The sequence below is a fragment of the Muntiacus reevesi genome, chromosome 4, assembly GCF_963930625.1.
Source record: "Muntiacus reevesi chromosome 4, mMunRee1.1, whole genome shotgun sequence".
Taxonomy (NCBI): domain Eukaryota; kingdom Metazoa; phylum Chordata; class Mammalia; order Artiodactyla; family Cervidae; genus Muntiacus; species Muntiacus reevesi.
In genome coordinates, this window is record NC_089252.1 from 150628053 (window position 1) to 150648907 (window position 20855).

Consider the following 20855-nt stretch of genomic DNA (forward strand, 5'->3'; position numbering starts at 1 on the left):
AAATGCAGATAAAGAGAGGAAAAAAACCCCTGAAACAACACTGATAAAAGTAATAGTGGCAAAGTCATTATTTTAGCATCTCTTTTGTTCCAGTTTCAAAGGGAGGGGGAATCACTCCTATCACCCTGTTGGTCTATTTTTATCTTGAAACTATGAAAAGACCAGCCAGTTACAAGAATGATAGCCAACTTGGACTTTTTCCCGTAACTGTTATCTTCTTCATCCCATAAATTTAAAGATCAATCTGAGAACAACTTGTGTTGCAGTGTGATTCAAGTAAGTGCGGTTATTAGGGTGAATCAGGAGAACCTGACACTGTGATTTCTTGTCACATTAAAGGAAGAACTATCCTTATGTTCATAGAATGAAGGGTACTTTCAGGCAATTTGGCTCAAGTTGGAGAATATTTCACTCTGAGAATGGATTTTAGTTTGATTTGGACAGCAGGCAGACAGATGTATATCAAATAGCATCTATGACATGTGAAAATTAATTTTTCACCACCAGTAAGATATAAATATGGTAATATTTATCATTTTAAAGTGTCATTTGCATCAACCAGAACTGTGATATATTAGGGGAAAAATTCACAGTCTGTAAATAGTATTGCCTTGAGTCTTCATCTGTGGGTAGACGGACAAGAGTGGTTGGGATTCCTTTCGCTGAATATAAGCTTAAGTTGACTGCCCCTGCAACATTTACATTTGGTTGTCTTTGGAAGCACACTTTTTAATTGAAGAATGGTTGATTTACAGTATTACATTAATTTCTGCTATATAGCAAAGTAACTCAGTTATACACACATATGCATTCTTTTTTATATTCTTTTCCATTTCGGTTTACCCCAGGAGACCGGATGTAGTTCCCTGTGCTATATGGCAGGATCTTGTTTATTCATTCTAAATGTAATAATTCGCACCTGCTATCCCCAAACTCCCGGTCTATCCCTCCCTCTCCCTCTTCTTGGCAACCACAAGTCTGTTCTCTATGTGTCTGTGAGTCTGTTTCTGTCTTACACGTAGGTTCATTTGCGCCATGTTTTGGATTTCATGTATAAGTGACATCATGGTATCTGAATTTTTGTTTCTGACTTACTTTACTTAGTATGATAATCTTTAGTTATATCCAAGTTGCTGCAAATGGCATCAACTCATTCTTTTTTTATGGCTAAGTAGTATTCCATTGTATGTATATTAAATACACACACACACACACACACACACACACACACCACATCTTCTTTATCCACTCATCCATCAATGGACATTAAGGTGATTTCTCTGTTTTGGCTACTATGACTAGTGCTCCTATGAACATAGGGGTGCATGTATCTTTCTGAATTATAGTTTTGTCTGGATATATGCCTAGAAGTGGGATTGCTGGATCAAATGATAACTCTATTTTTAGTTTTTGGAGGAAACTTCATACTCTTTTCCATAGTGACTGTACCAACATACATTCCCAACAGTGTAGGAGGACTCTCTTTTCTCCACACCTTCTCCAGCATTTATAATTTATAGACTTTTGAAAGATGACCATTCTGACTGGTGTGAGGTGGTATCTCATTGTAGTTTCAATTTGAATTTCTCTAATAATTAGTGATGTTGAGCATCTTCTCATGTGGTTTTTGGCCATCTGTATATCTTCTTTGGAGAAATGTCTATTTAAGCCTTCTGCCCATTTTGAAAGCATATTTTACTCATCATCCTCTCTCCCAAACTTGATCCTTTTCCTTCATTTCTTCCTTTGTACATAGCACCTTTATCCATTTAATTGAACATAGAATAAACTCAGAGGTCAACTTAGATACCTCACTCTTTCTCACTTCCTTATCCAATTCATCTTAACTTTTCTGTAACTGTGCTTTTTTCTCCTTCTCCACTGTGACCACTTTAGTTGAAACACTATCAGAAGTCACTTATCTTACTGCCCTGGCCTTGTGTTTTAAAATGTACCCAGCATTTGTTTTAATTGGGTATGGTAAGACCTGCTGATAGAGATGACTGTCATGAAGGGTCTGCAGTCATAGATCTCTAGAAACAGGAAGCATGACATCCATGCACGGGGCCCACATGGGGAAGCACCAGGACTGATCAGGAGCAGAGGGAGTGAGGGGAAATGTGGGCAAGAGCCTTTATGGTGGTTTGCATGGGAAGACATGGGTGAGGCAGGGTAAACAGGCATAGGAAGTGCTACTTTGAATAATTCCAGTGGGATTTGAGGCATAGCAGATGTCCCTGGTTGTCTGTTACCTGTCCCTGGGGTGACTGGGGCAGGTGGATAGTGGCCAGGAGCATAAGAGCTGGTAAAGGTGGTTGAGGGTTGGGCTTTGGATTGGTTGGTTTGCATGTGAGAGGAACACTGGCAAGGAAATCCTTTACTGTCTCTAGAAATTATCTCTAATTTCTAGGTAATTCTAGAAATGATCTCTTCCCAGGAAGAGCAGTCTCTCCAGGGTCAGCAAAGTGGACATTTGACTCAAATGTCAAAAGCTCATAAACACCTGGTTAATACACCTTGTAACTAGTCTCCTTGTATCTCCTCTCCCCAGCCAGAGTGAGAGATCCTTTAATAATACAAGTATGAAAACATTTGCTTCTTAGTCCCAAATCCATCAACACTCCCCATTGTTCTTCCTAGGAATTGATAATAATATGGTCACTACCTACTTATTAAGCTTCATTTTGCACCTTCTTTCTTTTATGAACCCTAGTCATGCTAGCTTGCTTTCAACTGTTTAAATGTGCCATATTCCCTCCCTATCTCTTAACATGTATAGTTCTCTCTGACTGAAACATCCTAACTCACTTCTTTCCTATGTTGCCACCTAACTGCTCTGGAGCTATCAGCTTGAGCATCACTTCCTCCATGAAGACTCCCCCCCGCCATCCCCAAATTTGGTAATGACACATTCCCTGTTTTAGACTCTCACTGCATTTCCTGATCCTCCTTCTGTGTACTTGTACTTATCAAAGCTTGTGATTAAATGCTGATTTGTCTGATTAATATCTGATCCCTTGGATCCATGAAGGCAGGATTGTGTCCATTTGATTGACATTTTGTTCCTGATTTTTAGCAGAGTGCCTCCATAGATGTAGAAACCTTTAATAAATATGTGTTGAATGACTGAATAAATGTCAATTCTGGTTTAGGATGTAGACAATATATTCAACTTAAAGACTGAGTTGGAAAAACAGAAAAGGTCTTCCTGAGACTGCTTTTTAAAAAGCATGTGAAGCCGATATATAATTGCTCTGAGTGATGTGTTATCGGAAGTGATGGGAGCCATATCGAACTGTCTCTACTGGGCATTGTATGTCATGGCAATAAGACACCTGACATGATTTTGAACATGAAGGAAATAGATTGTGAAAAGTCATAAATATGTGAAAGGTTTTCCCCTTCTCGTGAGGATCATCTGAAAATTGCTCTTAGTGGCCAGTGGCATGTTTTATGGCTCACTCTTCAGGGAAGATAAGAAAACGTGGTCTGTGGAAAGATCTTTTTAGATCATATAAAGAAAGAGAAACTTTGACTTGCTTTTCTTTTCATTGTGCTTTATAAAAATTTATGAGAATGCTACACAATGTTAACCACTTCCCAGATGTTTATTATGAGGAAAGAATCCTAAAAAAAAAAAAAGACAAAAAACAAACAAAAAAAAGCAAGCAAGCATCTATACACTGGATTAGTTAAAATTAGACTTGAGCTCTGGATACCCTAGAAAGAGTGATAGGATTTCAAATTTTAAAAAATACAGAGAATGTCAAACATGTAACCTAGAATAACTAAAGTGCCACAGAACAGAGCAGACAATTCCCTGTCAAGAAGGCTCTACTATTCTAGCGGGAGATGTCAAAGTTTTTTTTTATATATCATTTCAGAAGGCACAGTGGAATTTTAAAATCTTTTTTTTATAGAATGACTTTCCACTTCCTCACTTATCCACTTCTTCCTCTCCAGGGTTTATCTTCTCTTTGCATAGGGGAAGTAATACAAAATTTTGATCAGATGAAGTAGAAAATTGAAGTAATAAACCAGGTTGGATGTTGCAACTGGTTGATCATGATGGCTGTGGTGTATATTTGACCTGCAGAATTCTCCTGTGTGTCCTGCAAAGGGTGTGAAGTTTTGTGAATCATTTGCAACACTTGAAATTAAAAGACTACACGTTACCATTTATACTTAAATGAAAAATTGGACACCCTGGGAGTCCTGAGCTTGTGTTTCTACAACAGTCCTATTGCTGTTGCTGAGAGGAGTGTTTAATCAGTGCACATGCTTGCCAGCATGCCAATATCCCTGCATGGCCCTTGTCACATGTTTGTATTAACTGTCTGGCCCTGCAGGCACTTGACTTTGTGATTCTTAAAATATACAATGCAAGCAATTACATTAATTCTCCATTTGCTGCAACTGTAGTGAAAGTGAAAATGTCAGTCGCTCAATTGTGTCTGACTCTTTGTGACCCCATGGACTGTAGCCCACCAGGCTCCTCTGTCCATGGGATTCTCCAGGCAAGAATACTGGAGTGAGTTGCCATTCCCTTCTCCAGGGGATCTTCCTAACCCAGGAATTGAACCCAGGTCTCTCACATTGCAGGCAGATTCTTTATTATCTGAGCCACCGGGGAAGATCTGATGGTAGAGGGTCTTTTTTTTTTTTAAAGATCTTTTTTGAAGTGGACCATTTTTAAAGCCTGTACTTAATTTGTCACAATATTGTTTCAATTTTATGTTTTGTTTTTTGGGTTTTTTTTTTTTTTTTTTTTGGCTACCAGGCATGTGAGATCTTAGCTCCCTGACCAGGGATTGAACCTGCCCCCCATGTATTGGAAGGCAAAGTCTTAAGCCACTGGACTATCAGGGAAGTTCCTAGAGAGTGTCTTTTTATAGCCAAATTCACAAGAAGAACTCCCTCCTGAAATCCAGGAGACTAGCACAATTTACAGTGAGCAGAGTACAGTGACTTATCTTGTGGATCACCTCTCTGTGAAACTTTAAATACCTAATTCCCTAAGATCTTATTTTCTTAAAGATTTTTAAAAAGTTAACTTCTTACAAAATTGTCAGATGTTTGTCTTCATATTTGTGGCAAAAGAAGAAAAATTACTGGGTTACTTAATTCCTAAGTTATAAAAGATGACATGGTAGTTTAGTCACTAAGTCATGTCTGACTCTTCCGACCCCATGGACTGTTGCCCACCAGGCTCCTCTGTCTATGGTTTTCCTAGGTGAGAATACTGAAGTGCATTGCCATTTCCTTCTCCAGGGGATCTTCCTGACCGAGGAATTGAACCTGGGTCTCCTGCATTGCAGGCAGATTTTCTTTACCTATTGAGTCACCAGGGAAGCCAAAAGATGGCATGCAATGGCTATTTATAATGTCAGAGGACCACTGCCCTATTTTTTGAATACCCTAAATAACTTAGCTTGTGAATACTCTAAGAATATAAGAAAAATCACAAATGGGCAAATGATTACCTCAAAGCTAGTTCATGACTGTTTTACCTTTCATTTCTACATTCACTTTCAAATAACTGGCATTAAAATTAGAATAATTAGGCAACCTAGAACAATAAGGAAGTAGAACCAAAATATGTACCAAGAGAAATATATATATATAAATATATCAAGAAATACACCATATTTGTTGCTTGTATTCCATGAGATGAAACCTTTTAAATGCTAGTGTGTCCCTACTCTTTTTACTTATTTACATAGTGATGAGAAGTTGAATTCATGAAAGTAGAAATTAGGTTATTTTTCCATTGTATCTTTAGCACAGAGAAACTAGAACTTAATAGACATTCCATATAAACATATATACACATGAGTGAGTTACAGTCATTCTTGTGATGAACAGATCAAAGTTATTGAAGTAAACTTAGAGACAAATTTAGAGGTAACTTAGAATATTTTAAAAATCCTGAATTTAATAATTGGATAAATTGACTTGGTTTATGTCCCCAAACCCTAAAACTCCAAAAATGGACATCTATCTGCCCTCATCCATGGATCTTTGATTCTATGAAAAAAGCATCTCTTCTTCTTGTGCCATTCTTTACTTTTAACCTTAGAACATTCCTCTGCATTCAGTAGTATCCTTTATCTCAATAATTGCTTACGGCAAATTATTCTCAGCCTCATCCAGTAATACTGTCAGCAAAAAACTCGTGTTCAGGGCTACTGATTTGGTTTGGTCTTGCACAAGGCTGTCTGGCCAAGAGAGCTTGAAATCTAGTGTATTGGTGGTTGTAGAAAGCCTTACCATCTGATCTGTCTTTCTAATTGATCACCTTCCCACTCCTCTTGTTATTTATCTTGTGCTTTGACCAGTGTGGCTGCCTCAGCCTGTTTCTATAAATTATTTGCTTAGGTTATCTACCACAGACTTGAGCTTTCTTCTGTGTTTCTTTGTTCAAAAACATAACAAAGACTTTTAGCTTCTAATTCTACATGGAAGGAGATTAGAAGTCACTGCTTCATTCTAACAACAAGTAAAAAACTTGGCCGATTGGAAAATCAGCAACTCTTCTAGGATCTGTTAGAAAAGAGAAGACACAAGACAATCTGCTACCTCCAAGTTTGGAGAGACAGACAGACTAATTTAAGGAGACATGGCTTGCTGGAGGAGAGCCTCACAAGCAGAAACTGCTATAGGAACCAGTGCTGGCTCTAGAAATCCTGAACTGTGATGGGTAGATATTAATCAAACTACAGTAATAATTACTTTGAACAGCAATGTTCTAAATGCGTTAATTAAAAGTGATTGCCAGAATGTGTTAAAAAATAACATCTAGATATATATTGTTTATAAGAAACTACCTTTAAACATAAAGACTTTGTAGATTAAAATAAATGGATAGAGGGACTTCTCTGGTGTTCTAGTGGTTGAGGATCTGCCTTGGAATGCAGGGGACACAGGTTCTATCCCTGGTGGGGGACCTATGAGCCCACATACCACGGAGCAACTAAGCCCCTGCACGTTCCACAACTACTGAGCCTACATGCTCTGGAGCACACAAATCACAACTGAGAGCCCATGTGCCACAACTACTGATCTGCACACCACAACTAGAGAGTCCACACCCCGCTGTGAAAGATCCCACATGATGCAGCAAAGATCCTGCGAGCTGCAACTAGGATCTGAGGCAGCCAGATAAATAAATGTTTTGAAAAGTAAAGGGATGGAGAAAAATATGCCATGCTAATACTAGTCAAAGGGAAGCAAGCATAGGCATATTAACTTCAAAAAAAAAATTATCATGAATAAAGGGGTTAATGCTCTAAGAAGACATAACAATTATTAACATGCACACACATAAAAAAACTATATGAGTACAAACTGATAAAACTGAAAGAAGAAATAGATAAATCCACTATTATAGTCAAAGACTTCACTACTCCTTTATTGGAAATACGCCAGCAGAAAATCAGTAAGGAGATAGCTGAAATCAACAGTATCTTCAGGCAACACCATACAATTGAAAACTGTAGTCTACTTATTCCAACAACAACAGAATGCACGTTATTCTCAAGCTCACATGGAACATCAGCAAGGTAGACTACATTCTGGAAGATAAAATACACCTTAGCAAGTAAAAATTATAACATCTGGTTTCAAATCATATGTTCAACCCAGAAATCAATAATGGAAAGATACCTGGAAAATCCCCAAATAAGTAGAGATTAAATAAAATAATTCTAAATAACACAGGGGTCAAAGAAGAAACTTCAAGAGAAAACGTGAAATATATTGGACTAAATGAAAATGAAAACACAACTTATCAGAATTTGGAGGATGCAGTGAAAGCAGTGGTTAGAGCAGACTTGATAGCAGTCAATGTGTGTATTAGGAAAGAAGAAAGACCTAAAATCAGTCATCTAAGTTTCCACCTTAGGAAACTGAAAAAAAGAAGAGCAAATTGAATCCAAAGTAAGCAGAAGAAAGTAAATAATAAGAATCATAGGAGAAAACAATAAAATTGAAAATAGGGAATCAGTAGAGAAAATCAATGAAACCAAAAGCTGGTTCTTAAAAAGATCAATAAAACTGATATGCCTCTGACCAGGGTAGCTAAAGACAGAGAGAGAGAGAAGACATAAATTAGTAACATCAGAAGTGAAAGAGGGACTATCACTACAGATCCTGTGAACATTAAAAGAATAACAAACACTATGAACTATGTCCATAAATATGATAAACTAGATGAAATGGGCCAATTTTTAAAGGGCAATCAGTTAAAGCTCACTGAAGAAGAAACAGACAATCTGACTAGGCCTACATCTATTAAATTTAATGAACAAACAGCAACAAGCCCAGATGTGTTCAGTGGTGAATTCTACCATATATGTAAGGGAGAAATTACATATATGCACCAGGCTTCCCTGGTGGTTCAGACAGCAAAGAATTTGCCTGCAACACGGTAGACCTGGGTTTGATCCCTGGGTGGGGAAGATCCCCTGGAGGAGGGCATGGCAACCCACTCCAGTATTCTTGCCTGGAGAATCCCATGGACAGAGGAGCCTGGCAGGCTACAGTCCATGGGGTTGCAGAGTCAGACACGGCTGAGTGACTTAGCACAGCACATCCACCCTCTGTACACAATTAATAACTGAGAATCTACTCTATAGCACAGAGAACTCTGCTGGGTGCCCTGTGGCGACCTAAACGGGAAGGAAATCTCCAAAATAGGGGAGATATATATATATATATATATATATATATATATATATATATATATATATATATCTGGCTGATTCACTTTGAAGTACAGCAGAAATAGGCACAGAGTGCAAAGCAACTGTATTCTATTAAAGAAAAAAACTGAACAGGAGGATGGGCTTCCCTGGTGGCTCTGTGGATAAAGAATCCACCTGCAATGAGGGAGACCAGGGTTCGATCCCTGGGTTGGGAAGATCCCCTGGAGAAGGGAACGCTACCCACTGCAGTATTCTGGCCTGGAGAATTCTATGGACTGTACAGTCCACGGGGTCGCAAAGAGTCGGACACGACCGAGGGAGTTTCACTTCACTTCACTTCAGGCTTAAGTGTGGCTATACAAATATTTACATTAAATATAAATATACTGATACTTTAATGAAAGGATGAGACTGTCAGGCTGAATAAAACTATTTGTGCTTTCTAAGAAAAAATATTTTAAATGTAAAGAAACAAGTTGAAAATAAAAAGGGGAAAAAAGTTATATTATGCAAACACACACACCAAAGAAATTATATAGGTTCGGGGCCTAAATCTATTAAAGAAATTGAAGTAACAAACAAAAAACAGCAAGTCCAGATGTGTTCAGTGGTGAATTCCACCAAATATGTAAAGAAAAAATTATGCCAGTTCTCTAAAATCTCTTTCAGAGAACAGAAACAGAGGGAATACTTCTGACTTATCATATGAGGGCAGCATTATGCTAATACTAAATGGAAAGACATTACAAGAAATGAAAACTATAGACCAGTATCTCTCATGGATAGATATAAAAATTCCTCAACAAAATATTAGCAAATTAAATCCAAAATGTGTAAAAAGAATTATATACTATGACCAGTGGGTTTATCACAGGTATGCAAGACTTATTCAACATTTGACAATCAGTAAATATAATCTATTACATTAACAGGTTAAAAAGAAAAAAAAAATGTGATCATACCAATAGATGCAATAAAAGCATTCGACAAAATGCAACACCCATCCACAATAAAAACTTTCGGTAATGTAAGAATAGAGGGGAACTTCCTCGAGTTGATAAAGACTATTTACAGAAAACCTACAGGTAATATCATACAATGGTGAAAATCTCAAAGCTCTCTCCCTCAAATCAGGTACAAGGCAAGGATTGGCTCACTTTTTTTTTTTAAATCCTGTTTTTTGGGGTCAGATACTCACTTCTCATCCAGTCAGTTGTAATGGGAAGATTTATAGAGTGCACTAGTCAGCAGGAGTTATGGGTAAGGCAGGATATAATGGTGTCATAGTCCATCTGGACTGAGACTAGGCAGCTTCCAAACAACAGAAATTTAATTCTGGCATTTCTGGAGGCTAGAAGTCTGAGATCAGGGTACCAGCACAGTTAGATGAGAGTCCTGTTCTGGGCTGCAAACGTCTCATTATATCCTCAAATGGCAGAATGGGGTAGAGTATTCTGTGGGGTCCCTTTTATAAGAACATTAATCCCATTTATGAAAGCTCTGCCTCATGACCTAGTAACCCCAAAGGACCCACCCCAAAGAACCCATCTCCTAATGCCATCACTTTGGGGGTTAAGTTTCAATGTATGAATTTTGGGGAGACAAAACATTCATGCCATTGCAAATAATGTAGGTGAAAGTTTGAGCTAGGTGACGGTTCTGAATCTAGCTGGAGCTAAAAGACTACAGCTACTTGTCCTCCAAGAATATAATTGATGGAGAACAGCACTAATCTAACCCTGTATGGGGCTTGAGGAGCAATGCAATTCAAGAATGCAACAATTTTTGGTCAAGGTTTCCATTCACTACTGGCAGAGAGAACTATAATATTCAAATTGAGGTGATGAATAATGGCAGTATCATGACAAGTCAGATCATTAGCACTCAGAGAAGTGAGAATCATTGTGGATAGAGGAAAGTCTCCTCTGCTGTAGCAAAATCAATAGTGACTGACGAGATGGAAATTTGAAACTGAGCAATTCAGATGCTCTTAATGTGACTTAAAGCAGTGCTACTCAAGTGCGATTTGTGAACTGGTTGAAAGTGCACATTCTCAGTCGTAAAGTTGGACCTAGTGAGTCAAAATCTCTGGTGATAAGGGATGGATTCTCCAGGTGATTTGGGTATACACTCAAGTTTGAGAATTACTGGCTTAGAGGATAGAGGCTTCTCTACCTGATGGAAGAAATCTTAGTAGATAGGGTAGGGAGGAACCTGGGAGGGATGTGAGGGGGCTTGAAAAGACAGAGATCTTCAGAGCAAATAGCAATTTAAAAGTGGCACCCAGGATTTGTAAGGGGAAGCCCATTTACTCTTAAGAGGAAGTTGGTATAAATAAGGACCTGAGCTTCTGGAAAAAGAAAAACTTCTGGAAAAACACTTCTTTCTTTCTATCCGAGGAGACTCTGAACTGACTCACAAGGTCAAAAATAATGATGCCCTCCAGTCATGCCCACCTGTGTGGGATCAAGGACATGACTCGGGAGTTCATGGACTTCTAGACACAGATACTGCACTTAACAGCCAATATTCTGTGGGGGCCCCAGCAGGGTTTGCCAGCTATAGCAAATGCTCAAGAATTTCCTCTGCAACATGAATTTTTATGAAAGGTGTTGAATGTAAGGCTGTATTTCTTTTTATAGGGGATGATTATTATAAAAATCTTTCTGATTTCTCTGAGGGACTGGGAATATGTAGATAAATAATTGTTTCATACTCAGAGTAGATGTTGTTTTTCTTTTCTTTTTTTTTTTTAAATTTTATTTTATTAGTTGGAGGCCAATTACTTCACAACATTTCAGTGGGTTTTGTCATACATTGACACGAATCAGCCATTGAGTTACACGTATTCCCCATCCCGATCCCCCCTCCCACCTCCCTCTCCACCCGACTCCTCTGGGTCCTCCCAGTGCACCAGGCCCGAGCACTCGTCTCATGCATCCCACCTGGGCTAGTGATCTGATTCACCATAGATAATATACATGCTGTTCTTTTGAAACATCCCACCCTCACCTTCTCCCACGGAGTTCAAAAGTCTGTTCTGTACTTCTGTGTTTCTTTTTCTGTTTTGCATATAGGGTTATCGTTACCATCTTTCTAAATTCCGTATATATGTGTTAGTATGCTGTAATGTTCTTTATCTTTCTGGCTTACTTCACTCTGTATAATGGGCTCCAGTTTCGTCCATCTCATTAGAACTGATTCAAATGAATTCTTTTTAACGGCTGAGTAATATTCCATGGTGTATATGTACCACAGCTTCCTTATCCATTCATCTGCGGATGGGCATCTAGGCTGCTTCCATGTCCTGGCTATTATAAACAGTGCTGCGATGAACATTGGGGTGCACGTGTCTCTTTCAGATCTGGTTTCCTCGGTGTGTATGCCCAGAAGTGGTATTGCTGGGTCATATGGCAGTTCTATTTCCAGTTTTTTAAGAAATCTCCACACTGTTTTCCATAGTGGCTGTACTAGTTTGCATTCCCACCAACAGTGTAAGAGGGTTCCCTTTTCTCCACACCCTCTCCAGCATTTATTGCTTGTAGACTTTTGGATAGCAGCCATCCTGACTGGCGTGTAATGGTATCTCATTGTGGTTTTGATTTGCATTTCTCTAATAATGAGTGATGTTGAACATCTTTTCGTGTGTTTGTTAGCCATCTGTATGTCTTCTTTGGAGAAATGTCTGTTTAGTTCTTTGGCCCATTTTTTGACTGGGTCATTTATTTTTCTGGAATTGAGCTTCAGGAGTTGCTTGTATATTTTTGAGATTAATCCTTTGTCTGTTTCTTCATTTGCTATTATTTTCTCCCAATCTGAGGGCTGTCTTTTCACCTTACTTATAGTTTCCTTTGTAGTGCAAAAGCTTTTAAGTTTCATTAGGTCCCATTTGTTTAGTTTTGCTTTTATTTCCAATATTCTGGGAGGTGGGTCATAGAGGATCCTGCTGTGATTTATGTCAGAACATATGTTTTGCCTATGTTCTCCTCTAGGAGTTTTATAGTTTCTGGTCTTACATTTAGATCTTTAATCCATTTTGAGTTTATTTTTGTGTATGGTGTTAGAAAGTGTTCTAGTTTCATTCTTTTACAAGTGGTTGACCAGTTTTCCCAGCACCACTTGTTAAAGAGGTTGTCTTTTTTCCATTGTATATCCTTGCCTCCTTTGTCAAAGATAAGGTGTCCATAGGTTCGTGGATTTATCTCTGGGCTTTCTATTCTGTTCCATTGATCTATATTTCTGTCTTTGTGCCAGTACCATACTGTCTTGATGACTGTGGCTTTGTAGTAGAGTCTGAAGTCAGGGAGGGTGATTCCTCCAGTTCCATTCTTCTTTCTCAAGATTACTTTGGCTATTCGTGGTTTTCTGTATTTCCATACAAATTGTGAAATTATTTGTTCTAGTTCTGTGAAAAATACCGTTGGTAGCTTGATAGGGATTGCATTGAATCTATAGATTGCTTTGGGTAGAATAGCCATTTTGACAATATTGATTCTTCCAATCCATGAACACGGTATGTTTCTCCATCTGTTTGTGTCCTCTTTGATTTCTTTCATCAGTGTTTTATAGTTTTCTATGTACAGGTCTTTTGTTTCTTTAGGTAGATATACTCCTAAGTATTTTATTCTTTTTGTTGCAATGGTGAATGGTATTGTTTCCTTAATTTCTCTTTCTGTTTTCTCATTGTTAGTGTATAGAAATGCAAGGGATTTCTGTGTATTAATTTTATATCCTGCAACTTTACTATATTCGTTGATTAGCTCTAGTAATTTTCTGGTAGAGTCTTTAGGGTTTTCTATGTAACGGATCATGTCATCTGCAAACAGCGAGAGTTTCACTTCTTCTTTTCCTATCTGGTATGGGAAAAGATGTTGTTTTTCATCTGCATAAGCTTATTATGTAGAATGAGATGATGTCTATGAACCAGGCTGGGCACTCTCCTTTGAAGCCAGGCTACTTCACAGAATTTTTAAAAGCTACAGGTCACTGCCACTCTATACTTGTATTTCCTGATCTACCTCATTCCCAAAATAAATTCAGAGGACATCGGATAATATCCAGTTGCCCTTAATACCATGAAAATAAACAGGATGATCCAAAGACTTCCTACTTTGTATGATTCCATAAAGATCAAACTGAATCAGAGCTTTGCTGTTTCTACCAGTTACAATTAATATATCTTCATCAGTTCTTCAATAACATTCTATCATGGCTTGGCTAATAAAATTGATGGACTTTGACATGTAATATTCACAAATGCTAATAAAGCTATGATGATAGCTATGGTTATGATAAATTATTTTTGAAGATGCATATTTGGGAGGATGCTCTATTGTAAAAATGCTACTCTTTAAGGCCATGTCTACATCTGTCTGCAGCTCAGTCTCAGAAAATATTGATTTTAAATTAAGTGTGACATTTAATCTTTTATATCAAAACAGAAGGCCATATGGAGACAAAAAGGGAGACAGAGATTGGACTTTTGAAAAGAAATGAAAAGGATGTGACAGTAGCTGTATATAAAACTGGGTGGTATTTTAAAAGTAACCCATTCAAGAAATAGTGAATTTAGATGACTTATCTTTTTAAAAATTAGCTTATAAATCTAACTTTTAAATTTTGTGAACAATTTTAGTTGATGAGACAGAATATGGAGAGAATCAAATTGCATTTATAATTTATCATTTGAGTTTCACTATCTTTAGACAATGCTGTGTATGAGAGGACATAGAATTCTACTATTTTTTCTCCAACATCCAACTAACGGGATCTCAGGCCACAGACATGGCCAGTGGGTAGATTCAGTAGGTCAGTTATCTCCCCAAATTTACTTGATGAAAACCCAAAGTAATACATTATTTTACATAAATAAAATCTTTAAGAACCATATGAAAAATTTTATTCTTCCAGTCAGGCCCACCCAAAAACTTTACTTTGGACAAAATGACCACTCTTTAAAGCCCTAATGCTGGATTATGAGTGACCATCATTAATAATTTGATGGTTCAGTGAATCTACCTGCAACATATTTGAGGGTACAAGACCCAGATATATCATGCTTTAGGCCAGAATCCTTTGTATCAGACTGAGGGAAGCTGGAGCTGGCTGTTCTGTCTCCTGATAAAGGACATCTGAATATGAATTAGGAAACCATGGTACCAATATCTAATGATCAATCCATCAATACTTGCCAAACAACTCTACCTGGCATATGGCCACGTTGGTTGTACTTGCTGAAATTCGATCAGAAAAGTTACGGAATCTATACTAAGTGCCATGTGCTATGCAGGAATCAAATCTAATAAAATACACAGTTGGGTTTGATATAATCATGGCAAGTTGCTGTTAGGTCCTCACTGTTTTCAGAGTACTGGCACATTCATTATCTCATTTGATCTTCTCAACAATCTCACCCCTCACAGATGAGGACACCGAGGCCTATGAGGGGTGGACTGGCTTGCAGGGGTCATTGGTGATCAGTCTTTGATGACAGAACACGGACCAGAACTAGCTCACATACTTTCTTGCCATCATTCTTATTTCTGCCCAACTTGCAATTGATTTGTTGCCATCCACCCTTTGCTGATGAACGCTGAGTGGTGGGAAACGTCACTGACACAGGATATCCTGCTGGCTGAGCCACTCTTCACCGTGGACATGAAAGATGCTGCCTGCCAAGTGGAACTGCCCCGGAAGGCGAGAGGTTTGCAGCATTGACAGGTGCTTGTCACATCGTCATCAATCATGGTCACGGCACTGCTCTCCCTTTTAACCTGGCTCCAAAGTCTGATGCCTTTGTTAAGACTTGATCTTGAACGGAAGAAAAAGAATGTCCCTCCTGAAAAGAAGCTCTCCTTATCAAATGCATTTTAGGACAGGACAAAATCTATTCCCCCTGTCTTTGTCTGAAGTCTTCTCCCTAGAGCAGACTGGAGATTCTTATCCAAGTCCATCAAACATTAAAAATTGTCTTCTTATTAACATTTAACCCCAAAGCTAGGAAAACTCTATGATTCTTTCTCTTTTATTTTGTTCCCTTTGCTTTTACTTTCTTTCTTTCTTTCTTTTTTTTTTTTGGCTGCACTCTGTGACATGTGGAATCTTAGTCCCTGGCAGGGATGGAACCCATGCCCCTTGCATTGGAAGTGAGGAGTCTTGACCACTGAACCACCAGGGAAGCCCATCTTTACTTCCTTATCTAAGCCATTAATAAGTCCTTATGGCTCATTCTCCAAAATCTATCCCCTCTGTTTGGCCTTGTCCCCTCCTCTCTCTTCTGACCCCTCAAATTCAAGCTACTAATGCCTCAGCCTGCTGTTCTCTGGCAGGATCCACAGCTCTAACAATTCTTTCTCACTTCATTTGTGACCCTTTTAATGTCTAGCCTCCAAAAAAGGGACCACAGAAATGCTTTAAAAAATGTAAACCTTGTCACTCCCTATTTCCTGTTTAAAATCTTTCACTGACTACCCATTGACATTGAACTTAAAACCTGAATCCCTTACCTTGACCCACCCCAGGCCCTGACTGCCCACCAGCCCTAATGGGCCCCACACCTCTCTCTGTGTTGCCTCCACAGCTAGTAGAAGGCTGAAAACGCTCCCTGCCGAATGGCATGTCCTAATCACTGAGACCTGTGAATGCTACCTTCTGTTCAGTTCAGTGCAGTCACTCAGTCGTGTCTGATTCTGCAACCCCATGGACTGCAGCACGCCAGGCTTCCCTGTTCATCACCAACTCCTGGAGCTTACTCAAACTCATGTCCATTGAGTCGGTGATGCCATCCAGCCATCTCATCCTCTGTCGTCCCCTTCTCCTCTCTCCTTCAATCTTTCCCAGCATCAGGGTCTTTTCAAGTGAGTCAGTTCTTCGCCTCAGGTGACCAAAGTATTGGAGTTTCAGCTTCTGCATCAGTCCTTCCAGTGAATATTCAGGATTGATTTCCTTTAGGATGGACTGGTTGGATCTTCTTGCAGTCCAAGGTACTCTCAAGAGTCTTCTCCAACACCACAGTTCAAAAGCATCAATTCTTCAGTGCTCAGCTTTCTTTATAGTCCAACTCTCACATCCATACATGACTACAGGAAAAATCATAACTTTGACTAGACAGACCTTTGTTGGCAAAGTAATGTCTCTGCTTTTGAATAGCTGTCTAGGTTGGTTACAGTTTTTCTTCCAAGGAGCAAATGTTTTTTAATTTCATGGCTATAGTCGCCATCTGCAGGGATTTTGGAGCCCCTTAAAATAAAGTCTGTCGCTGTTTCCATTGTTTCCCTATCTATTTGCCATGAAGTGATGGGGCCGGATGCCATGATCTTGGTTTTCTGAATGTTGAGTTTGAAGTCAACTTTTTCATTCTCCTCTTTTACTTTCATCAAGAGGCTCTTTAATTCTTCTTCGCTTTCTGCCATAAGGGTGGTGTCATCTGCATATCTGAGATTATTGATATTTCTCCTGGCAATCTTTATTCCAACTTGTGCTTCATCCAGCCCAGCATTTCACATGATGTATGTGCTCTGCCTATAAGTTGAATAAGCACGGTGACAATATACAGCCTTGACGTACTTCTTTCCCGATTTGGAACCAGTCTATTGTTCCATGCCCAGTTATAACTATTGCTTCCTGACCTGCATACAGATATCTCAGGAGGCAGGTTAGGTGATCTGATATTCCCATCTCTATAAAGTAATGTTACCTTATATGAAAAAAAAGGATGTAATTTTTTTTGCAGATATAATTGTGTCTTGAAATGGAGAGGTTAATTATTCTGGATTATCTAGTGGGCTCTAAATCCCATCATGATGTCCTTCTAAGAGGGAGATTCATCAGACAGACACCAAGGAGAATATTTTAAGATGTTGGTCTTGAAGATTAGAGAGATTCAGACACAAACCAAGAAAATCTGGAAGCCACCAGAAGCTGGGAGAGGCAAGGAACAGTCTGTCCCCAGAGCCTCCAGAGAAAGTATGGCTCTGCACACACCTTGTTTTCAGACTTCTAGCCTCTGGAACTGGGAGAGAATGAATTTCTGTTGTTTCAAATCACCAAGTGTGTGATAGATTTTCACAACAGCTGGTAAAGAACCCATTTGCCAATGCAGGAAACTTGGGTTTGATCCCTGGGTTGGGAAGTTCCCCTGGAGGAGGGCATGGCAACCCACTCCAGTATTCTTGCCTGGAGAATCCCATGGACAGAAGAGCCTGGCAGGCTACGGCCCATAGGGTTACAGAATCGGACATGACTGAGCGACTTCGCATGCAGGAAACTAATACACCATCTTAGGGCTTTTATGGTTCCTTCTGCCTGCAACTTATCCTATGAAACCTTCTGCCTCTCTCTTGTTCCTGAGGACTCAGCTGAAATACTAGCTTTTCAGGGAGGACTTCAACCCAGACATTCTTTATTATGTCACCTGTTTTATTTTCTTCATCACTGTTTGGAAATTATGTTTATTTATTCTTTGACTTGCTTATTATCTTACTCAAGTACATAAAACAGTATCTGACATGTAGTAGATGCTTACTAAATATTTGTTAAAGGAAAGAAAAAAAGAAGGAAAGAATATTACTAACTGTTTGATAATAAAGAAAATGCTATTTAATAAATAATATCTAGGCTTTCAAAAAATTTTGGGCTGCTATGGTGAATGGCTTCCACTAGATTAGGCTGCCCATATACAATCTTACAAATAAAATACAGGGCACTCCATTAAGTAGGAATTTCAGATATGCACAAATAATTTTTGTTTTAAGTATGTCCCCCTAAATATTGCATGGGGCATACTTACATTGAAAATTATTTAAATTTAAAATTCAAATTTACCTAGGCATCTTGTTTTGTTTGTCTTAATTTTACTATATCTGGCACTCTAACTATAAGCCACCATAGCTCTTTTGCAGACAGAGATTGTTATCCTGTCCAGGAGAGGAAAGGATAAAATTAAAAAGAAACAGAAACCTTCCCTTGAAAATCTTGTCTCATGTAATTATTCTTCAAAATCTTAGAACTACAAAAATATAAATGTTTATTCTTCTCTTTTTGAAGGAAAACTAAAGAAGTTGTGCTTATTTACTGACACCATCCAGAGATAGACAAACACTTGTTCTGCTAGTGGAAAGCCCTTATGGTTTCACATATGAATCTGCATGCATAACCCAGAACTGGGCCCAGAGCAGTTCTACAGAGGGGATCTGTTTCCATATGTGGAGGCAATGTGAGTAGCTAGAATATGTTTTCATTTCCCATATAAAGGGCTTTGGGGGAGTTTGTGATGAGATTTTGTGCATTCATCTGTTACTTGCCATCCACTCCAGTTTCATTTCCCCAGGATCCTGGCTGATAAACAACAAAAGATGGGTTGCTAGAGGGGGTGATATATCTCTAGGACTTTGATCCTGTCCACCTTAGAGACTGGGGCTCCCTCGCCACCCATCCCAGTGGAAGACAGCAGAACTGCAGAGCATACTCCCATTTGTCCAGGCTGAAAGGGAGAGTGGACCCCCGGCAGCCCTGGCAAGGGCTGATGAAAGTGACCAGCCTTTCAGCCTGCTAACATAAGAGATTCCCTGTGAGAACCAAAAGTTTCCACTGGGCACCCGAACTCTCTGAACATCCCCCAAAGCATACTCCAATAGCTGTGTTCACCTTGAAATTCCTTGCAAATCTAAAAATAGGAAGTTCTGCGGTGAAAGGTTGTCTATCAATAAGAAAACAGAGGATGTCAGCCATTCAAATGAAGAGCCCCAAACCACCTGCCTCAGTTTACCTGCCGTTATACAGGAGAGGCTCACTTCTGCTCAGCTTGTCTCAATGGATTCAACCATCACAACATAGGAAACCATTCTAGAAGAACAGGTTCTAACAATGACTAAAAATGTAAATCCGTCACTAGGGGCAATCTTGTTTTCTTTTTAATTCACAAAAAACATTCTTCTGAACCATTTCAGGAGAAAGGAAAATAAAAGAAGTGTCTTAATGAGGACCCACCCCCATCTTTCACAGATTTCCTTGGACTTTTGTTTTAAAGAAGACCAGAGACTATCACAGAGGCAGTTTCTTTTCAGCTCAGCACCAACTTAGAATAGGTTTTGTGATCTTTTTATTTTCTAAAACACGTTAACTTCACATTTTAAAGAAGATACTGAGCAATAGTGGTTACAAATAGAATTAGGTATATTATCAAAGATTCAAACTTCAAGAACTGAGCCTGAGGGAAATTCATTCTTCTGGATCATTGCTTAATATTTCCAATAGATACTTTGTCTAACTCTATTCATATGCCTCAAAGTAGTAAATGTGAATCTACTGGATGAACCAGTGCAATTGGATCATTTTATTTAATTTAAAAAGCCATAATATCTGGATCGAGATATGGACAAGAAGTTCCTCAAGTTTAGCTTCAAAATACATTTTATATTATTTTTCTTCTAGAAATTTTAAGCAATATTTGAGACTCCTTAAAGTTTTACACAATGAAATACCTTCTGTAATGTTGTTGATCCGTCTCTGAGTCATGTCCGACTCTTTGTGACCCCATGGACTACAGCACACCAGGCTTCCCTGTTCTTTATCATTTCCCAGAGCTTGCTCATGTCCATCAAGTCGATAATGCCATACAACCATCTCATCCTCTGTTGTCCCCTTCTCCTCCTGTGCTCAATCTTTCCCGGCATCAGGGTCTTTTCTAATGAGTTGGCTCTTCACATCAGGTGGCCAAAATATCGGAACTTCAGCTTCAGCGTCAGTTCTCCCAAAGAACATTCAGGATTGGTTTCCTTTAGGATTAACTGATTTGATCCCCTTGCAGTCCAAGGGACTCTCAAGAGTCTTCTCCAACACCACAGTTCAAAAGCATAAATTTTCATCATTTATCTTTCTTTGTGGTCCAACTCGCACATCCATATGGAAAAACCGTAGCTTTGACTATATGGAGAACTTATTTTTATCAAAGGAGTTGGCCTTAAAGGTCCCACAAAAGCTATCTATAGTTTAGAATGTATAAGTAGCCTGAGTCTACTGATATTTTCAGTACATAGTCTTAAGCCTTATTCTTCCTCCTCCTTCTCACATCTCACATCTGGGGAAAAGATGGAGCAAGTCCAGTTGCTCCTTCCTTCAGGATGGTAGGTGGTTCAAATGATGAGAGCCTTT